This window comes from Thermobia domestica, chromosome 12, assembly GCF_964235325.1.
Source record: "Thermobia domestica chromosome 12, izTheDome1.hap1.1, whole genome shotgun sequence".
Classification (NCBI taxonomy): Eukaryota; Metazoa; Arthropoda; class Insecta; order Zygentoma; family Lepismatidae; genus Thermobia; species Thermobia domestica.
In genome coordinates, this window is record NC_137465.1 from 201323027 (window position 1) to 201345551 (window position 22525).

General features: G+C 37.7%; 1 protein-coding gene across 1 annotated transcript in view; it reads left to right on the forward strand.

Moving 5' to 3' along the window:
* The window catches only part of LOC145666932 (retinol dehydrogenase 12-like), a 54871-nt gene that overhangs the window by 717 nt on the left and 31629 nt on the right, over positions 1 to 22525 (forward strand). The gene's annotated exons all lie outside the window — the stretch shown is intronic.

Below are 22525 nucleotides of genomic sequence, written 5' to 3' on the forward strand. Positions count from 1 at the left end.
CTGTGTTATGACATGGATTATGATCATACCGATGTTTATGACTCTTAAGACCCTTAAGACTTGAAAGTAACTGTATACAGACATTCTACTATAACTAATACTATACTGTTGAAACTAAAGGGGGCATACACGCACTTCCGGACCATCCTATATATATATATATATATATATATATATATATATATATATATATATAAAGAATGAAAGTATTTTTCTGGTTCTTAGACTGCTTCATCCAAGCGTTACGTTGAACCTTGTGTATGGATGTGGACCAGGTTAAGGTGACTAGGGGAGGGTGCGCTAGGCTCGGAGAGGTTGAGAAAACTCAAATGAAATCTTTCAGTTTAAGGCGCCACGATTAGGCTAAGGCAGACGGATGATTAAGGCAAATAAATGATGATGGAAAAAATGGTGGTATGAGAATGTGGGAGGGAACAGGAGTACACCGAGAAAACCCACGGACACGTTGTTGCTCGTCATAAACTTACTTGTCCCGAGGATCAAACCAGGGACCCCCACGCACCAGAAGAAAGCACCCTACCACTGATCCACTGTGCCCCACTCGAAAAGGTTGAGAACCACTAGTTTAGTGTTATGCACGTACCCAGAAATTTTTGCTGGTAGGGGTCCAATATTACAAGATACTACGACTATGGAAAGCGTATGCGTCTTCAGCGTGGGAGATGCGGGCTCGATTCCTGGTGGGAGTTCATGTGGTTCGGATCTCATGATAAGCTATAGGTCCATGTATCATATAGCCTCGGCGCTGAATGGGAAGTTAAACTGCAACCAATCAATTAACAGTCGTTAAATAACCAACAAACAAGGCAGTTGAACACAAGAAAAGGCTTCCCGGAAAGTTTTGTAGTATTTGGCACAAATGGCCGATCATCAATTTGTAGAAAACATTGCTGAAATTTCTAGGTTTTCAAAATATTTATCTCAGCTTTGATTTCCAGAACATTAATTTTTAATTTTTTCTCGAAAATAGTAACAAAGAGAATCTTTGTATACTTAAAATTGATACCGGGGTCGCGGTGGCTCAGTGGGAGAGCGTTCACCTCTGGTGCATGGGGTCTTGGCTTCAAACCCTGCTCCCGCCAAGTGAACTTTGTGGTAGACAAACACCGTGTGCGTGGGTTTCCTCGGGGTTCTCCCGTTTCCTCCCACTTTCTTCATTCCACCATTCCATTCATTTCTCATCATCACCGTCTCCTTTAGCCTAGCCGGCTTAACCGTGGGGCGTAAAACTTAAAGATTTCATTTTTTAAAAAAAATGATACCAGTGTATTTAAGTGAACAGTGCTGCTGGTTGAAGTTAGAGTCCCTTTTTAACATTAAGATTGTACGAGAAGTGGACTTACAGTTTAAGATGGAATCTGAACCACCCTTATTCTTTAAAACTTTAATGCTCTCTCACAGTGAATGGAACCTACTACCGCCTAATTCAACAATAACAGTGTTTATTGTTGCGGAAGTAAAGAAGAAATGGAACACTTGGGAATTGTAGAGAGTATTGAGATTTATGTTTGAAACTAATTTTCTGCCGTTGTAATCCCGAGGCTTGATGTTTTTCAACGGATAATAAAACAATAGAGCTCGCAGGCCTTTACGACTGGTCTTTGTGATTCGCGAAGTATTGGATTTCACGGAGTTTTAGGAGTCATTTTCGGGGAACTATTTTGATTATGACTTTCCCTTTCAGATTACTCAAATAACAATTTGTGGCCCCGCGTTGGCGTACTTGCTAACACTCTCGCCTTTGTTGTGAGCGGTCGCGGGTTCCATTCCCGATGGGGGCAGTTGGTCGAAAAAGTTAACAGCTTTTTCAGGCCAACTATATTGAGTGAGGTTTTTCCTGGGTTTCCGTCATTCACAACAGGCAAATGCCGGGATGATACCCAACATACCTTTCCTTCCTTCCCTATCCTCGGGTAGTGTGCGCGCAGAGGGAAGTCATCCCTTAGATGGGCTAAATAGCCTTAGATGCCGACAGCCCAGAAATCTAAATTCTAACTTCTAATCCAAATGCCAACTTTAGGGGGTGGTCGGGTTATGAAAAATAGAGCTATTATGCTATGTAAATCATGAATCCAGTTTCTATTATTTTGTAATTGTCTTGGTACTTGAACGATCTGAAACTCGATTAGGGTTCTGTAATGAATTAAATCGGTGTTCTGATGTATTACTATAAAGTTAATACGAATGGAAAAAGTATATCAGATTTGCAAACATTGGTTAAAAACTAATGCCTTTTTGAGATAAGCTCATAATATTTGAAATACCCAAATAAGTTTTGCGTCTAGGTCCTGATGATGTTTCTATCGTCATTTCGAATGGCCTGTTTCACCTTTCCTTCTGCCCTAAAATGCATTCTTAAAAAAATGGGGTAAAAAGCCAATTTTTAATTGCTCTTTTGAATTCAGGAGCTGAACCATGCATTATGCTTCCAGGATTCCTGTTAACGGTTTTGAACAAAACAACATCAGAAGGGCATACAGGTAGGTAACTGTATGGTAGATGAGGTATGATCGTCCATTCGAGTTCAGCAGTTTTTGACTCCCGTAACATGGGTAGTGTCAAGTCCGGATTATCGTGGTTTATTCCAAGCTATTTGAAATTTCTCTCCTTATTGACTGTTTTATTCAATTTGTCTGTTGCTTTATAATACCGACCCTATTTGGTTATAGGAAGATAGCGAAGGCTCATTTTCAAATGGCTATGTATACATGTTATTTGGTCCGGGAGGAAGTACTGTACTTCAACCTCTGCGCGAGAATGAAAGATATGAGGTGTCCTCTTCCCTGTGCTCAGAAGCTCCCGGATTTGGGTTGGACAATGTCAGGCTGTGAAATACTATGGGGTTTGGAATACTGTGGAATACTAGCATGTGTAACACTGGAGATGCTGATCGACTCCTTCTCGCTAGGGGAATCCCCTCTACCAATACGTATAACTGGGAGACATCCAAAACTTTGGTCAGTCCACTACTTGCGACATGAGAGATTACAGCCGATGGCAGAAAAGATTCGAGGGACTGATCTTGAAGGTGGACCTCGTGCATGATAAGCATAGCAAACAAAGTGCAAACATAGGCCGAGCGATATCGGCCTTAAATGCGGCCTCGATCTCGTCCTTTTGAGGTGAGGTAAAATCACTAAGCGACTGTCTTACAAATACCGTTTCTTGTTAAGTGTCGCACACCTCTCCGTCCAATCAATGAGAATCATCCCATTTTGGTTCTAAACCAAAGTATTCATAACTTTCGCACTTGATCTGGAACACGTGGGTTTCTTTGTTGCTAGGAATGATTTTTGACCCCATTCCATAGACTGTTGTTGAGACTTGGGATCGTACCAGTATACTCACGTTTCATTTCCTGTAACAACAATAACACAAAAGAAATCATGTTTTTAATTCGCTAAAGCCTCGAGAAGTTCCTGGAAAACTGTTGTTCCTTCATACATACTTTGTAAGTAACTTAGAAAACTACTTGGTGCATATGTTTGTATAAAACAGGTTGATTTATCATGTAAGTACATTCCCCTTTGAAACATTGTAATGCTTCGATGATGGCATAATGTATACTTAAAATCCATTTGAAACTATTAAGAAATGCAGCACTTATGCTAATAGAAAGGATTTATTGACCGGTCTTTGTAGGTTACTGTATTTTATGTTTTCTTTTATGCCAAGATGTAAAAGAACATGTATAGAATAATATTCCGCGTTGTCGGTTTCCATTACAAAAAATATCTGCTTTCACTATCGTGTTTTGGTTTGGTCAGGTTATGAACGAGTTGTCCTTCGACACCGCAGGTTAAAGAAATGAAAACAACATTTATGCTGCATTCCCAAAAGTAAACACACATAAAAATAACTGTCATATAGAAATAATCATATAGATTAAACGAATGAAAAGATGAAGAAATATTTTCACTCTTACATTTTTTTACGGTGGTATACATACATATATATATTCAGTTCTTTAATTCTTCTCACGAGTTAAACAGTTTGGGCCTTATGCAGAGTCATTTTGACGTATGATTAGCGTCATACTAAAGGCCTGACTACTGCAGTAAACATATGTTAGTCGAACTCTTTAGTATGGCACTAATCACGCGTCAGAACGACTCTGTATAAGGCCTTTTATGTCCTGGCTGTTCTAGTGGCTATCACAGACTGCTACACCAATTTTAATGATTTTTAATACGTAAGTGGACCATGGGCTAATTTAAGTTTTTGTCACATAATTTTTCCCGAAGTGTGTATCTTAAATTCGATACAGGGGGTTCAAAAATGTTCCAAAAATACAGCACCAAACTAGTCCATAGAGTTAGAAGGATGAACCCTATAGAAGTCCTCATTAAAAATAAGGAGAAACATGTCCCAGCGAAATGAAAAATAATGTGACAGTGTTTGGTGATTAAATGCTTCTACACTGATGGATTATTTTATTACATGAGTGGAGCATAGCCTAGTTGATATTTTTATCATACTATCGGTACATGAGGTGAAAAGGGATAAGGGATATGTAAAAATAATTGAAAATGATCCTTATTTGTGTGCAATTCACTGTTCTCGTGGTCGCTGGGATGTAATGACACGCCTGATGCCACTTAACTTTAAATTCAGCCCCAATTTGTACGAGAGATGAGAAAGAGTGAGTTGTGATGGTGGAAGCGGGTACATTATGAATTCTTCTCATTGTAATTTCATAAGAAAGGAATTCCAATACTCTCTGTAAAACTACTTTTCACCTGCGAAGGAAGAGTGTTTCAGCTAGTTTAATATATATAAAAGAAAAACATTAAGTCCTCCAGTGTGTGAGTAAGGAAAGCTATAATATGTCTCGGCATGTGCTTTCAAGCAGGCACGTAGCCAGGATTTCGTAATAGGGGGGGGGGTCCGTGACAAAATACTGTGGTTATCACACCAAGAGCTCGAACATTCTAAACTATTTTACTGGTAACATATATTGGTTCGTTTAGACAAGATTTCGTAATGGGGGACATGACATGAAATACTGTGGTTACACAGCAGGGACTCGATCAATCTAAATATTTTACTGACAACATACCCATATTGATTTGTTAGTAAAATAAACTGAGGATATGTTAATATTTTAATAACAAACTATGAAGAAATCTCGAGTGAAGCAACATAAAAAGTTATTGAAGAAGATATAGTCTTCCGAGGTCATTCGAGCTGTTCTTCTTGTCTTCTTCTTCTTCTTTTTCTTATCTTCGTTTAATGCCGTCAAGGATAGTAGCGAGATCTCTTTCGGCATAAAGATATCCTATAAAATGGATCAGTGTTGCCGCGAAATTGAAAATTTCTTTAACAAGTGTAGCTGGAATCTATGTTGCCAGGGTTATATTATTGGTGACTGTTGACATTTCTTAAGTTCTACCTGAGAGTCTATCTGATCGAACCGGTTTATCGATCGTCATTTGTAGTCCATAGGATTAGCATGGAGCTAGATAGAATTCGGAATGCTCCATTACAATAACATCCATTTTCAACTGGACCCCCCTTCCGTTTCCTCCACACAAAGCTCCTCACAAGAAAGAGTAGCCAAACGCTTGCTGTAGCTTTATATTTTTAACGATGATTCTCCTTTTTCTGGTTACTTTTTGTTTTATCCTTTGTTAATTTTATTTTCATTTGTGATTCCGAAGGGGGTGTCCGGAGCCCCCGGACCTACCCCTTGGCTACGTGATTGTTTGAAGGGATGCGAGAACTTTGCGCCTGGAAAATTTGCGCCCTTCCCCAAAAAGAGGGAAAAATGAGCCTGCTATATATTTGCACTGGAATGTTTGCGCACTACGATTCAATTTGTTTCTGTATCGTGTAAAGTAGCTTCCCCTCACATTTGAACCAGGCTTGGGACTGTCAGAAAATTGAAGCAAACCTCTTGTTCTTTTTTCTGGCACGTTTAAAAGTTCAAGCAGGAAAATATTTCTATTGTCATTTCTTTATTATTATTATTATTATTATTATTATTATTATTATTATTATTATTATTATTATTATTATTATTATTATTATTATTATTATTATTACTAGCAGCGTTCACCCCGCTTCGCTGCGGTCACCCCGGAACGCAATAAACTTTGTTACTTAGATAATTTTTACTTTTTCGCTTTCAAGTGATATGATAAAAACCATAGAAGATTGCAGTAAATCTTAACATTATATCGCCTGTCATTTATGTTAACCCGCCCCGCTTCTCTGCGGTCATCCCGGTGCTGGCATATTGTAAAAGTGTCTGTAAAAATAAGCAAATCAATTAAAAAATTTTAAACAGAAGATTCAAGCTATTTTCCGCTGTATATCGCCTGTCATTTATGTTAACCCGCCGAGTGACACGGTCATGCGGGTTGCATATAAATACGTTTATTTTTACCTATGATGAACTAATAACAAAGGATTTGTACGTTATGGACACTTGAATGGTCAATTATCTCAAGACACTGGTAATTAAAAATTAAAGTGATATGATAAAAACCATCTAGGGTCCAAATCCTAATAACCCCCCAAAAATGAAAGAAATTGGTTCAGCCGTATTAGCGTGATGAGCGGACAAAGGATTTTGTACGTTCTCTTTTATATATATAGATTATTATTATTATTATTATTATTATTATTATTATTGTGCCTTGATAATATTAAGCAGGAAATCTTCCCGCTGCCATCTGTGGTACTGCGTCTTTACATTGCTTCCTCGCTTACACTTCAATTTTTTGATGTTTGGCAAACTACTTAGACATTGAACAATATCTTTGGGCGAACTTGTTTTGTATCTGTGCAATAGTTTTTTCAATTCTGTTGTCAACTAGTACATATGCCTTTTTCCTTTTCATGCCTTCCAAACCGAGCAAAATCCTATCATAATGCAAAGCACTGTACTCAACTTCCTGTTTCAGTGGCTTTTAAAAGCACAAAGAAATTTGGATGCAAGTTAACCTTTCTTTTGAGCTTGTTGTTCCACCCTTCAACGGCATTATTTGTTCGATGCCGTTTACCTTCTTAGTTCCAGACATCGATCGGCACATTCAAATTTTGCATCCACTCGTACACAAAGTAATTCATAAATGCAGTAACTTTATCTTCTATTGGCATAGAACTCTGTATTATTATCCAACCATGCTCAACGTCTTCCCGCGGAATAATAGCTAAAGCGCTGCACATGCGGATATGTAGCCTGACATCTTCATTTTCTTTGTACACAGATGCCAAACCTAGTTCACAAATGCCCGACCATTAATCCAACCCGTAGCCAGCGTGTGCCTATCACTACGGTGTCAAGTTTCGTCCCACACACGTACATGCGAACCACAGTTTTCTTCAATACAATGCTTAATTCTACAACCATTACATTAAATATATTGTCTCTATACATAGAAATGAATATAACAACGTTTGGCATTTGGCTCATCCTAGACAATTGCATGGATTTTGATTATGTTTCATAAATTAGTGAACCCTGTTCTAATTTAGGTTTTTAGGTATATGTAAAAGTAATCGAAAGTGACCAACGTTAGCGTCGAATCCATAGTTATTTTGGAGTCACTAAGATTAATAGTGACCATCCTAATGACGGTTAAGTACAAATTAATTTCCCCCGTCCCAGGTACGGTAAGGGGAAAATTGCATTTCAGTGAATATATGTATAAATGTAACTTACAGTCCCTTTTAAATACTAGCAGCATTTGACCCAGGGGTTGAATCACGCCTTTTTTTATTGGTGCATAAATTCTGTATACCAGGGCTCCCATCCATCGGTCAATATTACATCTCTCCCTGAGTTCAACTGATTTGTTCCCTCCATAAGCTTTACCTCTTGTAAACTTACTCAAGACTTCATACTTCCAATATACTTCTCTCTTTCCAAACCCGCGCTATATCCATCATTATCATTGAAACGTTTTGTTATTGTTTAAATTATGACTTTAAACTATGTTTTAAGTTCCTTATTAGTTCCAGCCACTTTTTCTCGTGCAATTCGAAAAGCACGAGAGCTACCATGAATCAATAGCGAGAGCTACAAGCACTACTGAATTGAGGAGTGGCTCCGGAGGGAGCATCCTTGGGAGGAAGCCTATCTTGTTTAGGAGCTCCATGAGTTACATGCATTTTCGCAATTTTACTCTCCCCCTCCATCCCCTGTGTATTCAAAGTTGCCAGGAAAATGTTTTGAAGTTACTACTGGTCATGAGGCAGCTTTCCCTGTACTTTGCTGGACATTCCTGCTTTGAACAGGTTGGCTTCCACCAACACAGTCTGTACAGCGGGTATTTATTTGCAAAGACGTTAAGGTGGATCACCACCCAGAAGTCAGTATAAGCATTAGTTTATTGCCTTAACCAACGCGTAAAGAAATGGCACATATTATAAATATTGCACTATAAAATAGAGTTACGCGTCAGTTAGAACATAAGATACTATTTCCTTTGATTATGTATTCTGTTATCTAAAAAAGTAACATTTAAAAGGAAAACCTGATGAGTTTTAAGATGAGTAGGCAAGATGGCACTTGCTGTTCGATCTTGCTACTCCTGTGCTCAGTTTTATGAAATTTTTACTTACAAGCATAAATTATTTTATAAGTAGTTGTCTCATTACGGAATATCGATATTATATGACCATTTTTCGTGTTATTTTTTAAATTTTATCAAAATATAATTATATATTTACGGAAATAGTTTTAGCGGCTGAATCTCATGCTTGCACAGGACGCCATAATGCTATGTTGCCAAACTTGCATGTGTACTGTTGCAGCCACAGTAGTAGGGTAATTCCTTGTCAGCGTTTGAAGTCCAGAGGAGGAACCTGTGAATTGTGACAAAACTATTATACATAATAAAAGTGGAAAATGGGTAAACGGAAGGAAAAAAATCCAACTCAAAGTAAAAGATCGAAGAGCCAAGGGAAGCGAAGAGAAAGGAGGAATAATTTGAAGAAACAGCTAAGCACTTTTCAATTTTTAACTGTTTGTTTCCATGTAAATCTTTTATACACACGAGAAATACAAAGATAGTTTATTTTGACGATCATTTTGCAGAAATCTTAGCCGGAAACTTCCTTTCACTTCCCCTCCTATTTTGTCCTCAATAAACGAGGCAGTGTCAAGGTTGAAGAACAAGGTTGACTACTTAATTTTACGAGCGTTAAAGAAACAACTTCAATTTCAGACTCAATAGGTGCAAAAAAAGAAATTGAAGACAAAATACAAGATCGTATTGTACAAAATCTCTTTCAAGAAGTGCAGAGAAAAAGTTGATACCAAGGTATTTCACAATATAATCCCTTATGTTGGCAGTTACATTAATATGCGTGTGGCTTCTCAATCAAACTCAATATGCTTGTAGCGTACTCAACATTTTAGCAAAATACAGAGTGGTGCAACATGCACTCTAGCAAAGAGAGGTCGCCAGGACTTGTATTTATTCAGTGCTATTGTGCAATATATAAATAAAATTCTGCCTCAAGCATGTGTGATGAAAAACCTGTCATTTATGGGGAAACACTTTCCAGCAACTAACACGCTTAATTCCATAGCTTCCGCTGTAGTGCATTAGATCTGGGGATGTGATTGTCTCCTCGTACGGAATATACCAAGTTTCCGTGGACTATTCCTTAGTAAATCCCCTTGATCCAGTCGTTCTTACCGACAGGTAAGTTTTAGTTGAACTTCCATCATTTGCAAGTTTACAAATTTCATGAGCTGAATAGTATTTCTAAAGAGTGGTTCAAAATTGAAGTATCGTCAAATGACTTTATCCTTATAATGTTGTAATCATTGAAGCATTTATAGTTATTATTATTATTATTATTATTATTATTATTATTATTATTATTATTATTATTATTATTATTATTATTATTATTATTATTATTATTATTTCTAACAAAATATTTCTAGTTAACGCTTCTTCGCTTAAGTAGTCATCTGTTTTACTGGAATAGTGAACTTCAGTTTTCATCTCTCTCAACGGTCAACTAGTTGCAGTATAGTAAATTTATTGATTTTCCCACCAAATCTGATTATTTTCAATGCTTATTTGGTGGATAAATTTTCAGTCTGATAGCTCATGAGAAAAGCTAATGGATCGTGAATATTTTTTTCGTAAAAATCTAATAGATTGTTAATAGTGGACTGATGATCTAATATTTGCAGCCCTACCTGCTAACATGCCTTCTCTTTTTTCGATGAAGGAACAGTCAAATGAATCGAGATTTTTTAAATATTGTCTGGAGAGACGAAACATTGTTACTAATTGAGGCAAGCCGGGAAGTTTCTGATCTCTCTTGTGCTATGTAGTTAGTGTACTAGCCTTCGAAGACTCGGGTTCGATTTCTAGTAAGACCTTATGTGGTTCGGATCCCACATTGAGCTGTATGTCCACGTCTTACATAGTCTTGTTACTGAAAGGGATGCTAAGCTCTGAATCAACCATACCAACCGAACAGTTTCTCTTAAAAATCTCGGCTGACACAAAGAAATGAAACAAACAAACCAACGAATAAATTAACCTTAACGATCTTCGTTAGTATTCTGATGGTGTGCAGTATAGAAACAACTTTTTGTTGTTGTTGTTGTTGTTGTTTTGTTTTGTTAAGTGTCGTTCTTTTTGATGTAGGAAATTGACTGCGTGGTAACTAATTAAGTTTAGATTTTTGAAAGCAAAGATGTTCGAAAGTAAAAGGCGAGATAATCTGAGATAATCTGATAATCTGAGTCAGCGTTATTTGGCCTTCTTGTCGACCAGTAAAAGGTGTAATTCAATCAACAATTATATTTACAGGACTTATAATTAAATAATAGACATCCCACATAAACCAGAGTTCACTACCAGTGAGGAATTTCCAGTTCATTTTCTTATATTGGCAGGATTCCTAGTGGTTTTTAAATTTTTCTATCGGTATTGTGTTGGTTTCAAGTTTTGGTCGGGTGAAGAAACATACTAATGTATTGGCAACACTAATTAATTGTTTGAATTAATATCTTTTTGTTAAGAGTTCTAAATCGGAGTTGGAATAGAAGCATCGAAGGCAAAAAAAAAAAAAAATCTTTAAGTTTAACGTCCCACGGTTATGCCGGTTAGGCTAAAGGAGACGGTGATAATGAAAAATGAGTGAAATGGTGGAATGAAGAAAGTGGGAGGAAACGGGAGAACCGCGAGAAAACCCACGAGCACGGTGTTCGTCCACCACAAAATCCACACGGCGCGAGCTGGGATCGAACCAGGGACCCCAAGCACCGGAGGTGAACGCTCTACCAATGAGCCACCGCGCCCCCCTACATCGAAGGCAAATATGGAACTGGTACAGTGCGTTTAGTTATTTGGTGACCAAATTCCGAGAGGTTCAGGCTTGGGATAGTTTCACTTTTACAGTGCAACTTAGGGAAGGGGAGATGTTTAAAACTGATCGAAACTGACCGGTATTAGTATCGAATGTATAGTTTTCGGTGCTAATATCGCTCGCTGAGATAAACAGTGACACTTCCGATACAGTTTAAATCCAAATTCAGCTTCGGAACTTGGGAGGGAGAGGTGCCAATATATAGAAATGATCGAAAATGACCGAAATTAGTGTCGAATCCATAGTTTTCGGAGTCGCTCAGATAAAAAAAAAATGAGACTTCCCATCGTTTAAATCCAAATCCAGCCCGCAATAGTTATTTTTTTTTTTACTGTCAATTTTACCAAACACATCACATAAGAAGTTGTGCATTTAAAGTTGTTTTTTTTTTTTTTAATTTCAACCCAGCAAAGCGGGTAATCAACTCTATTATCAGCTAAAAATAAAATAGTTGTATCAAACATAACGTCGAAAAACGCCTGCTTTCAGTTATAAACCACCGAAAATGCAAAGTCTCACCTTTGAAAACTTCTTGAATGGGAAATTATGAGAGCTGTGGCAAATAATTCAAGGAACAGGAACTAGTATGCGTTAGGGCAAGGGTGGTCCAGATTCCGGAATTCCATAATACTTGGGAATGAAAATCTTCATCCCGGAATCGGAATTTAAAATGTACTCATTCCGGAATCTCGGAGTAAGGAAGAAGGGGAGACAATCAAGTTATAACATTGGCTAACAAGGGAACATTTTCTGGTGTCACACGAAAGGTGGAACGAGACTGTGATCAATCGATTTGTGTTAGTGAACAAGAAAATCCATAGGCGGTAAAACCCCTCGATCGCAACCATTCCGTACTTATGGAGGGAAGAGTAGCGGTACTGGCAACACAATATATTATGGATAATGAGACGAAATATGGCGCGAGTTCGGTCAAAATATGCATAGAAGCGCAGTTAAACATATACCACAATGTGACATTACATTTGACAATACACTGATAAGTGAGGGCAGAGGCGTAGCATGTAACGTCAGAGGAGGAGGGCGGGTAGCGTGGAGTAAAGCGTAGGGGAATAGTTCCATAGAAGGCATGAATACATACGAGCAGGACTTGAGGGGAATAGCATAGTAATATATCATGGATATGGTCAAGTACGTGGGTGGAGAGTAGAAAGGCAAGGAGGCAATGGCTCCCACCTTCCTGAACTGATCTTTCAATGTATAGTGGTGTATTGAACTTTGCAGTGCATTCACATGGAGGCGTATATTGCTGTCTTACTTTTATGTCATCATCATCATCATAAACATATGAAAATGAATATCTACATATATACAACAGTCTATACACATCTGACGTTACGAGGGGAGGAGGTCCGGATCCTATGGACAATTACCTTCATATCTCTCTTCCATATCTGCTTCACGGTGTCGTCTACAGGCTGTCTATAGTTCGTGATTGATTACTTGACCATGTATTATTACTGTACCATTCCCCTAATGTCTTACTTCTCCATTTCCCTCAATTACATGACCACTTTTACTTGCACTTACCCGCCCATACTCTGATGTTATGTGCTACGCCTCTGCCCTCACCTGTCAGAGTATTGCCAAATATAATATCACATTGTAACATATGTTGTGCTTTTACGCACATTTTCATCGAATTCGCTCCATATTTCATCTCATTATCCACAACATGTTGTGTTCCCAGTGCTCCTGTCCTACTCCCCCCATAAGTACGGAACAGTTGCGATCGAGGGTTTTCCCCACCTATGGGTTTTCGTGTTCACTAACACAAATCGATTGAGCATGGTCTCGTTCCACATTTCGTGTGACACCAGAAAAAGTTCCCTTGTAAGAAGGAACTCTCTTCCTCCGTAGGAATTTCTCACTTTGAGCCAATTATCGGTCCAGGAAATACGATCAAACATCGTGGTTAAACTATACATGCTATTCCTTCTGTACTGTTGAAGGAAATAAGAAGGTACGGGCCACAATGTTAAACTGTTTCCACTTCAATTTCTTTAAACTAAATCTTGTTATGTTGCAGCTATTGCGGAAATATTTTATTGAGAAATAAGAACAAAATTATGAAACGTTTTCGGAAAACTTCGTCTAAAGAAAACTGATTCCCAAAAATGTACTACTCCATTGATATAGGCCATAAATTAGTTTATGAATGAAATAATTTAAAAATGAAATATGAACAGAATCCCACAGACTACAATTGAGAAAACTATAATAATAATAATAATAATAATAATAATAATAATAATAATAATAATAATAATAATAATAATAATAATAATAATAATAATAATAATAAATTTCAAAATAAGCACTCAAAGAGGAAACTAGTAGGGATGCGCACGAGACGAGTCGAGACAGGATTCTCCTGACAAAATTCGAGTCGAGACACGATTCTTCCAATAGAGAAATATACATTTTTCGAGTCGAGACGTCACTTTTACAGCATATTTTCGAGACGAGACAGCCACAAATCTTGTCTCGTGCGCATCACTAGAAACTAGGCCTATTTCTTGTGGATTCTTTCATGAAAAATGATTTATTCCGTGCTGACGGTTATTAAAGAAACATTTATTTATGAAATATGAACAAAATTGGCTGAGTGACTTTTGAGAAAAATCTTCCGAAAATTCTCCTTCTGGATTTTTCAGGACAAATGAATTATTGTATGTTATCACGTTAATAATGTAACATTTATTTATGAAGTATGAACAATACCGATTCAAACGTGTGTTTTTTTTTTTTTTTTTAATCGGATTGGAAACGTGTTTGGAGAAAGAACTAATCTCCAAATATAAACTATCCCTATAAGATTTTTCCCAGAAAAATAAGCTATGTCACAGTATAGTGTTGTTATTGAGATATTGATGTATAAAATATAAACAAAATGGTTAGAAATATAGAAATTGGTACTTTCTCGATTTCACTCTTCTGTGAAGAATGGGATATATTAGAGACCTAAATGTATGATACAGTTACTTAGGAAACATTCCTTGCCATCAGCTGTTCAGACAAGGAAAAATTTGTTGAACCACGAGAAATCTTTCTTCAATAATTTCTATATCAACTTAAAACAAACAACAGACAATCTCCCTTTTACCGCATCCGTGACACGCGCGACTATGTCTTTCCTTCCTCGTTAAACAGTAGCCAGCTTCCTTATGGTCAGTGTTCCATCTAATTTCCGGGTGGATGAAAACTACATCACACGTGTGTTAGACCAGAATGACAAGTGAGTGCATTGAAACAGCGAGAATCTGCTGCTGAGAGGGGAGGTTCCAAAGAAAGCGACTGCCTAGTTGATCGTGACAGAAATGGACCAAGATGTGGGTGTGGAAAAGAAGCGAGTAACCGAAAGCTATTCTCGCCTGCAGTTGTCTGATTGCTTCGCTCCTTGCTGTAGCAAGCCTTAGCAGAGTCAGAATCACGAAGGGTAGTTCGAGAGAGTTGTCCAGGCCACCTGTAAAGCCTGAGGCCTGGAAATCTAATATCGAGATGCGAAGAGAAATCCTGAAGATATCAAGTTGGATAAGAAACGTGCATAAGAATCCTCTCTAAAAGCCGTTTCCATTGTTTACCCCCTCTTCTACTTTTCATTTCATGTCTGTTTTGTTTACTTAAGTATATGTTTCATTTTGCAATTTAGGCAATATATCACTCTTACAGAAAGTTGTTCGCTGTATATCCGACCATTTTCGATTCAGTGCTGTTACTATCATGCTCGAACTATGGGTTTGCTGGCGAGAGCATTGTTGTTTCTGATCTTCTATGTGCGTGACTGTTATCAAATGGCCGGGTCCAATAAAAAAAAACATGATCAGTTGTTGCGGCGCGGTATCTCTTAAGGTGAGTACCGGTCAAAAATGGTCGGATATAAAGCGAACAACGTTCTGTAGTTGTAAGTCCTAGAGAGGGTATATCGGCTAAATACCCCAAACATCCCCTTTCCTTTGCTCTAAGGCGAGCTACAGGGCTGACGAAACCATAGTCTCAGATGGTGAGCTTTCCGCTCGCCAGGCGTGGGTTCCAAATTAAGCGTTTCACACTTCCAGTCCCCATACTTGATACTTCAGTAAACTACCCTAATTTTCGGGGATAGGCAGAAAATTTTAAAAAAGAAAAAAACTTGAACAATCCTATAAAAGTCTGAAGTTTAAAATTTATCTCCATGCGTTGAACGGTATGGCTTCTAAGCAAGCGTACATCAGCAAACGAACGGACATAAAAATTACTTTTTAAACATGTAGGAGCCATGAAACGTGTAGATTCATTGGAGTCTCGAAATTGATTTTTTCTCGATATAGAAAGGGGAAGTGTGACCCCATTCAGGACCATTGAGACAGGTTATAAAGGCGAGGGGGCTGTTGGAAACTAAGGCTCCACACTTTGCCAAACTTCGGCACATATAGGACGGTAATGTAGTCAACAGCGCGCTCTGGCCATCTTTAACCAGGCTTCTCCAAGTACTCATTATATAGAGTGGGTGAACCCCTGGGATATGATACTTGTAAGGGAGCTCAATAAAAGAGTTATTGTTTTACGTTATCGACTCTTAGTACCAAGTAGTTACCACATTTAACTGCAATGTTTGGAATTTCGGGCTCGATTCAGAGTTGAGATAGGGTTTTCTGTGCTAGTCCAGTCTATGAAGTTGAAAGCTTTCTTCAATTAAATTAAATGATCTTACTAGGGTTAGCAGGAAGCAGAAAAAGATTATAGTTTGAGTAGAATTACCCACGGGACGAGACGAGACAGGGTTTTCGCTACGGAATACGAGATGAGACAAAACTCTTCCATTAGAAATGCACTTTCCGAGACGAGACATCACTTTGCCAACAACTTTTGGAGACGAGACATTCTCAACTTCTTAATGACAAAGAACAATTCTTCTAAGTTCCAGCAACTGATCTTCTAGCAAAATGAAGGAATGGGTCGCGAAGACCCGAAAGCAATCTCATTTTGATCCACCAGACCCAGTGACGACGCCAGAGGGGGGGCAAGGGGGGCGAGCGCCCCCCTAGTAGCTACTTCTGCCCCCCTGACTGCCACCTAGACTGCCCCCCCAGACTCCTACAATCTTTAAACATTCTACATGTAGTATTTATTTTATATCAGTATCATAACCAAACTCATTGTCAAATTGTAGTCTACTTTCTATGCATTTACTATGTGGCAAATCAGTCCTCAAGCTTTCTTCTTTGAGCGTCTTTGTATGAACGCATATTTCTGTTTTCTAATTTAGCGCCTTTTGGGGTAAATTTTAGTTATACTTCTTTCTTATGATTTTTAATTATTGTGCCTAGCGAACATTAGTAAATTTTGTCGACTTGTTTTCTTCTCATTGGATCAACTTCGATTGGAAACAAAAGAAAGGTAAAACCAGTTACGTAACTTGTTTGTATTTATTCAGGTTTGAAGTTTTCAGTTTCATATTTTGTTTTATTTAAAGGTTCTATACTTCTTTTTTCTGAAACATTATTCTCGGCTTTCAATATTCAGAAGATGTGCTTATAACAGCTTAGTTTGCAATTACCAAGGCTTAATTTTTTGAAGGGGATAAAAAGACTTGTGATTTCCCTTAATGCAAATGATAATAATAAATTTATGGAATTAAATTGATTCCCAATAAAACGTATTGTCAGAGTGCTGATCTTTCGTTAGCAATTGGTATTTACTAGTGCTCCCTTACTTATTTTGTTTCAAAGTACTGACGTGATGTCTACCATATTGACTAGGAACTGCTGAAAAAATCGTAGCCCAATCCAGAAGGAGTGCACGTGGAATGATGAAGTTTTACTTCCTCTACACTTCCCCCGATAGTCAATATATTACCTTATACAGTGCTCCAGTTTTTGCAGAAAAGTTAAAAAATCTGAAGATTTCCTCACACCACTGTTCGTAACACTACCCCTACCAGATCTAAAATGGCGTCCTTTCAAGTGTTATTTAAGTTTGGGAAATAAGTACACGTAATAGTTAGACGGAGCTAAATCTGCGGAATAAGAATGATGATCTAGACATTGAAATCCTAGATTATGCAATGTCAGTTGTGTTCGCAGGGGCTTGATGGACAGGTATATTCTCGTGAAGGAACATAATTCCTTTCTTTTCATTTTCCACGGCGTTGAACTTTGAATTTTTCTTTCAGTTTTGTAAGTAATATAGAGATTCTGCATTAAATATCTGACCGTTGCGGGGGTAGTCTATGAGTACCACTCCATACTTATCCCAGAAGAATGTTGCAAACAGATTTTCAACCTACTTCTGTGTCTTGAATATCTTAGGGTGATGGAGAAATGAGTGCTACTACTCCATTGACTGTTGTTTCGATTCAGGATCATAGTGGTACAACCATATTTCATCTATGGTTACTATTCGTGAGCGAAATTGATCAGCATTACGATCAAATTGGAAGAAGACTTCTCTTAATGCTGTCACTCTTTTATTCTCCTGACAGATATTTTGGGAACCCATTATGCCGAGAACTTGCGCATACCCAAGCCATTCTGAATTATGTTACCGACGAGTTCCAAAGAAATGCCCATAATCCCTGACACAAGTTTTGCTGAGAAGGTAAAAACTGAGAAAGCGGGGTGCAGCCATACCTCAGACCATAATAAATATATCGTGAGTTTACTATACACTTTAAAAACTATATAAATAATAGCTTGAATTATTTTTGTCACTCAAACACTGGGGTGGCCTAGGCCCTCCGGCCCCGGGCTATATCCACCATTGGCTGAAATGCTGCAATTTTCAAGAATAATGTCACAAATTGCATCCGTGATTTCGGGAAGAGTCATTGCTTTTAATCATCCTGGATGTAAAGCATAATTTGTTGAGAAATCGCCACGTTTATACTAAGCCACTTACTTCTTCACCACTGTATTATAACGGAGGAGAGTCCCGTGGTGTTTCACTGATTTCCTAATTAATTTACTTCGGTGACTTTCTTTGGCGGAACAAATATGTTATAACAGTTAGGATCTGGATGTTCGTGAAATTCGCTGTTTGGGCACACATAATTACTTCAGAGGCCTGAGAAACAATAAGAATTTCATTATTAATATGAAAATTTGTATTTGTACATACAGAGATATGTTTTTCTAAACTACGGTTTCATTTTTCTACCTAGTACCTACACTCCTTCTGGATTGGACTACGACATTTTCAGCAGTTCCTCGTAAATTCTCTCTCTCTCTCTCTCTCTCTCTCTCTCTCTCTCTCTCTCTGTATATATATATATATATATATATATATATATATATATATATATATATATATATATATATATATATATATATAGAGAGAGAGAGAGAGAGAGAGAGAGAGAGAGAGAGAGAACGAGAGAGATACGTAGCATATAGTACTAGACGAATGTGTTACTTGTAGCATACGCGAAAGTAATTCAATTTATGTTTAGGCTTCAAAAGTTTTATTGAAAAATATTTCATATGTCATTTTTGGTATGGCAAATACCCGCCCCCCCGAAAATGTATCTGCCCCTCCTTTGCCCCCCTAAGAACTTAAAGCTGGCGTCGTCACTGACCAGACCCAGTGACCCGGAGACGAAAAAACATCCTCGTATGTAGCGAGAGCATTGTGAAGTTCCTAATATGACTCTAACAAACATAATTCCTTTCTCTTCTCATTAAATCTATATTTTTCTTTTCTACTGTTACATGTGTCTGTTTCAAAGTATTGCACTGAAGGCATGCGCAACTACGAAATATTTAAAAGTATAAAGGCATGCGAATGATACAGATATTTCTTATAAGGGATCGTAAAAATTTAATCAATCAAGGCTGTAAAACTTCTCATATAGAACATAAGAGATGCCATTCAGGCCAAATAGTGTTCTTTTAAATCTGTAATGTGAGCATGGAAGACAAATAAACATGACCGCCCAGGATACATAATCATCATAGTCGAAGGAGGGAGGGAAACAGGAGTTTAAAAAAATCTTTTCTTATAGAGTTCACATATGTGAACATTCACAATTATTAAAGTATGTTAGATCAGAGACACCACTAACCACTAGTTCATCCGTTAATTATTACACGTTAATTACATGTGAATTACGACATTCATATTAATGCATGTTAATTACGTATGAATTGCTGTAAATAATTTGCAAACTTCTAGCAATAGTCATTTCATTCAGTTGCCCAGCAAGTTATTAGTAGGGGATTTTCTTCCAAAATTATTAAGTGGGGGGAAATTAACCCCCAGGATTTCGCAGATTGAAAATGAAAAACTTGAATATTATATCTCGAGTAGTGGATATAAATTGTGGAGTCATGGTGTGAGTATGATACTTTGCCTGCTTTCCAAGTTAATGGGTTTGTCTGAGTGTGGGTAAACATCCAGGCCTGGGAACCCGGATAAAGGTCGTAACTCAAGTGACTCGGTCCCGTGTTATCACTGTTTCAGTGATGGCAGAATATTTATGATAGTGAGGTGACACCAGTGTGGAAAGATAGACGGAGCTGATGTGATCAACCAATCAAATGTTTGGCCGTTCATAGCCTTAATATTCGATTCAATTCCGCTTTGAGCTTAGCGTCCCTTTCAACAGCAAGGCTATATGAGACGTGGACCTACAGCTTCTTCGTTAGCGTACGTCTTCCATGTCACGTACGCTAACCGCTTAGCACGAGGAGCTCCTCATAGCCCTAAGAAAAGCTATGGAGTTCGGTTGAGAGTAGTTGTTGCTTAACGTGGATGTGGTCGGTCTCTTCTCTTGTTCGCGATTGCTGTTGAAGCAATCCACTTCTCATGAAATGTGTAGTTACTAAAGATATTGCGCTAATGTTCCCAAAAAGATACTCCAAATTATTCTTAGCGTTCAACGAAAGAAAAAGAACTATCCAATTATAAGACATACCAATCGATACATTCCATTGAATTAGTGAGTGTAAACCTGATGCATAGTTTTTGAGGAAATGAAAAAAAAAACTATTTTTTTCACTCCATTCAAGCCACCTGTTGAGATAAAACTGGTACTGAATCAAGCATTCCATTATGACACAGTACGATGTGAGTATGGCCTAAAATTATGAATAACTTTTAAACTTTAAATTAGAGAAAAATATTACTTTTCCGGAACGGTAAATAATGATTTATGTAGCGGACATTTTTAACCCTCCCTTGGTGTGCGGTGTTACGCGTAACCTCTTAGTATACGTAGGGTTGATGGAAAGTATGCCTTTTAGTATACATAGGGTTGATGGAAAGTATGCCTTTTAGTATACGTAGGGTTGATGGAAAGTATGCCTTTTAGTATACGTAGGGTTGATGGAAATTATGCCTTTTAGTATATTTAGGGTTGATAGAAATTATGCCTTTTAGTATACGTAGGTTTGATGGAAAGTATGCCTTTTAGTATACGTAGGTTTGATGGAAATTATGCCTTTTAGTATACGTAGGGTTGATGGAAAGTATGCCTTTTAGTATACGTAGGTTTGATGGAAAGTATGCCTTTTAGTATACGTAGGGTTGATGGAAAGTATGCCTTTTAGTATACGTAGGTTTGATGGAAAGTATGCCTTTTAGTATACGTAGGGTTGATGGAAAGTATGCCTTTTAGTATACGTAGGGTTGATAGAAATTATGCCTTTTAGTATACGTAGGTTTGATGGAAAGTATGCCTTTTAGTATACGTAGGGTTGATGGAAAGTATGCCTTTTAGTATACGTAGGGTTGATGGAAAGTATGCCTTTTAGTATACGTAGGGTTGATGGAAAGTATGCCTTTTAGTATACGTAGGGTTGATGGAAAGTATGCCTTTTAGTATACGTAGGGTTGATGGAAAGTATGCCTTTTAGTATACGTAGGGTTGATGGAAAGTATGCCTTTTAGTATACGTAGGGTTGATAGAAATTATGCCTTTTAGTATACGTAGGGTTGATGGAAAGTATTCCTTTATCAAGATTTGAGAATTCGGTCGTAGGTCGAATAGTGACCTACTTTCAATCGTAGGTCACAGCAACCTACCATCAGCATCTAGCTTCTGGATACACTTCTGAATACTTCTCCTCTTTTCTCCTCTTAAGACTCATCCTAAAGTCGAAGGAGTCTTTCAAACTGATTCATTTCCAATTAATGCTTAGTGTTATTAAGTCAAGAAGGCGATCGTTTGGGTTGGAAAACAAAATATTCAACAGGAACACAATATTTTAATGAAACCGGTCTTGATTTACATATGTCGGACATTATGTGGTGAATATGCTTATCCTCAAGAAGCCTTTATTAGAAACAAAGGTTACAACCAAGAACAAAGCCAATGCTATTTCCAAGGCCAATTCCGTTTGGTCGTACTTATATAAAATATTAGAAGTATAGTTCAGTGTATGTTTCAAAAAAATACATATTACATAAACCAGGTTTTAGGCAGATTTCCACTTGTCCCTGTACGTGTTCACGAAGGTTGTCTGCTCTTTCTTCTCAGTGTCAAGGCCAATACACTGATTACCTGTATCCCTTTTCCTTTGGCGTCTGTTTCCAAGAACAACAATATATCAGCCTTAGAGGTCGCAGAGCCTTTACATGGAAAGCAGCTAATTTCAGAAGACGCCAGAATCGACGAACTCTTCTTTCCATGTGATACAAAACATCATAGTACAGTTTTACTCAATAGATTAGTTTAAAGAGAAGTGGATCCATAGATTTCTTGTAAGTACAACACGAAATATAAATAAAATTTAATTTTGTTGTGGGTAAGATCCAACTCCAAACTATTGCATGATAATTCTGATGCTAAGAACTGGTCAGTGGCGTAGGGAAGGGGGGACCAGAGGAGCCGGGCCCCCCAAAGAGATCCGACAACGGCGAGTACTGGCATGCTGAACTGGTATTACTGATTTTTACATCACTTTCTTTCGAGACCCGATTATTTTATTATTTTGTTTATTATCCTGTAGGCTAATGCTTTTTGATTTGTACGTTTGAAAATATTTATTATCAAAAAAAAAAAAAAAAAAGTAATATTTGTGTCAGAAACGGCTCTTGAAAGAAGACAGAGGCATCATTTAAACTTGTATTGCTTCAAACTAAGAAAACTTATGTTATAATTCTTGATTAGCAACAGTGTTCGAAGTGGAAAAAAAGCAGAGGCGGTATGTTTTATTAC